Source organism: Heterodontus francisci, chromosome 38 (assembly GCF_036365525.1).
Source record: "Heterodontus francisci isolate sHetFra1 chromosome 38, sHetFra1.hap1, whole genome shotgun sequence".
Classification (NCBI taxonomy): domain Eukaryota; kingdom Metazoa; phylum Chordata; class Chondrichthyes; order Heterodontiformes; family Heterodontidae; genus Heterodontus; species Heterodontus francisci.
In genome coordinates, this window is record NC_090408.1 from 41,160,214 (window position 1) to 41,162,782 (window position 2,569).

At 46.6% G+C, this 2,569-nt stretch overlaps 1 non-coding gene across 1 annotated transcript; it reads right to left on the reverse strand.

The window, feature by feature from the left end:
• Positions 1-253: 253 nt before the first annotated feature.
• LOC137352645 (U5 spliceosomal RNA) lies at positions 254-366 on the reverse strand. The gene has a single exon (XR_010969748.1). It is a non-coding gene; the product is annotated as a U5 spliceosomal RNA (small nuclear RNA).
• Positions 367-2,569: the final 2,203 nt, after the last annotated feature.

A 2,569-nucleotide genomic window follows, 5' to 3' on the forward strand; every position in this document is an offset into this window, starting at 1 on the left:
GCACAGAAACATGCTATGTAATTCTATGCAACCCTAACACTGAGCATTCAGCTCACTCACCAAAAACTAGTCACAACAGAAACACTGGCCCGAATTTTGGAGTGGTAATGACACTCGATCTTTGTGGGCAGCTTTCCCCGAGGTCAGCCGTCAGCATTGTTACTTTACCAGTGACCCCAAATTCCAGGCCATTTACTTCAAATTACCCATTTGCATATTAAACAACAAAACATAAATCTTTCATCCTTTAAGCAGCCCCACAAGAAGCAGGGCCTCAAAAAATTGTTTCAAACTCTGAATGTTTCATTCCCTGGAACTCTTTAGTAAAAGGCAAAATATTTAAACAATCTGAAGATAAACCAGTAATACAAATCGGAATACTGCAGATGCTGGGAGTCTGAAATAAAAACAGAAAATGCTGGAAATAATCAGCAGGTCAGGCAGCATCAGAGTGACAGAAACAGAGTGAACGGGCTGGATTTTACCTGAGGCAGACGGGAATTTGCCACTGACTTTTATGTCGGTGGCGAACCCGCTTCCGCCTCGCTCAGGGATCCGTCCCGCATTTTATGGGTCCCCAGGCTTTAATTGTCCCTAAGCAGGACTTTCACCCACTTGAGGGAGGAGGTCCCACCTCAGTGAGCTGCCGGCCAATCAGTGGGCCAGCAGCTCTTAGTCCACTGAGCCACCGGGAGCAGTGGCCACTGCTGGAACGGCAGCCCAGCCAACCTGATGGAGCCAGGAGGCCAGGTAAGTTGGGCTTGCCTCACCGGGGATCGGTCCTTCCCTGGTGAGGCTGGACTGGTCGTTTGGGTGGAGGGGGGCATCTTGGGTCCCGGGGATGGGTTGGGAGACAGGGGCGGCCCTCAATCAGGCACCCTGTGCCCAACTGCCAGGGCGCTCCCCCGCCGGGCGGCTTCTCACGTCCCCAGCGCGCCCACTTGCCACGGGTAAAATACCCGTGGAGGCAGGCGAGGGCCCTTAAGTGGCCATTAAGCAGGGTGGGTAGGCCTCTCGGAGCCTCCTGCTCAATTTTAAGCCGCCCCCACGCCACCTCCTCCCAACATTTCAGCTCGATTACCTTTTTACCAAAAATATACTTTATTCCGAAAATGTGTAAAAAAACATATAACAGTTCAAATTGGACATTACATAAAGTACGATATAGATCAGTTTCTTTCAATACAGTGCATGAGGTGCCTCACTACACTTGCCACTGCAGATACTCATTTAAAATGTACATTTACATTTCATGTCAACCATCCTCTGGTGCATACAGGTACACAGGTTTACACAGGTTTCAACCCCTCAGTATACTATGGCGGGAGGACCTTACACTGTGGTCTTTCCCCATTGAGCCTTTGCAGCGGCTGCCCCAAGCTTTAGTGCGTCCCTCAGCAGGTAGTACTGAACCTTGGGATGTGCAACACTCGGTGGTCAATCACTCTTTGCACTGGAAGACCAGCAAGTTTCGGGCAGACCAAAATGCGTCTTTCACTGAGTTGATGGTCTTTCAGTAGTTGATGTTTATCTCAGTGTACGGCCCTGGGAACAGCCCCCACAGCACACAGTCCTATGTTACAGAGCTGCTTGGGATGAACCTTGACAAAAGCCACTACATTTCTTTCCAGACCTGCTTTGCAAAGGCACATTCCATATGAAGATATGCAATGGTCTCTTCCCCACCCAAGCCACCTCAAGGGCAGCGTGCAGAGGCAGTGAGACTCCTGTTTTATTACTGAAGAGAAACAACAGTGCACTGAATGACCAAACTCAGCTCATCACACCTAAGCGGTGAAGTGCTTCTCAAAAGTTGCACTGAGCTGTGGGAACGAACATCCAGAGAAAACATATCACTGCATTTCAACACAAAGTGAGGAAAAGTAACTAAGATCTTCAACTTCTGTGAAAACCACCGTCAAAATAAAGAACTTTATTTTGCTATTTTTGCAAAGAACTATGTACAACATTATGGGTATATAAATTAACTCTGAGCTATGTGTGGTTTCCAGTGAGGGCTCAATTCTTAAGATACTCACTAATAAATCCAATAGGGAATTCAGGAGAAACTTCTTTATCCAGAGAGTGGTGTGAATTTGCGACCACATGGAGTGGTTGAGGTGAATAGTGTTGATGCATTTAAAAGGAATAGAAGGATATGCTGATGGGGTGAGATGAAGTAGGGCAGGAGGAAGCTTATGTGGAGCAGAAACATGTACATGGACCATTTGGCCCAAACAGCCTGTTTCTATGCTGTAAATTCACCATATTTGTCTGAATTGGAACCAGTGTGCTTCAGGCAAAAGATGTATTTGTACCAATATGTCCTTGTGTGGTACTCTCAATTCATCAATTTGCAGCTATCTGTTACGATCAAGTGAGGAAGGAGTCTCAGGCTTCCTTTTCGTCCCTTCTCTGGTTTGGCCGTGACAGAGTTTATCTTTTTAAACACAGTGATTTTAGCTTACCACCTCAGTGAGCCTGGCTCACTGTTCCTCGAATATAATTACAAATGAACCAATCAGACAGGTTTTCTTGGGTTTAAACAAGAAAGATGTAAGTTTATTAA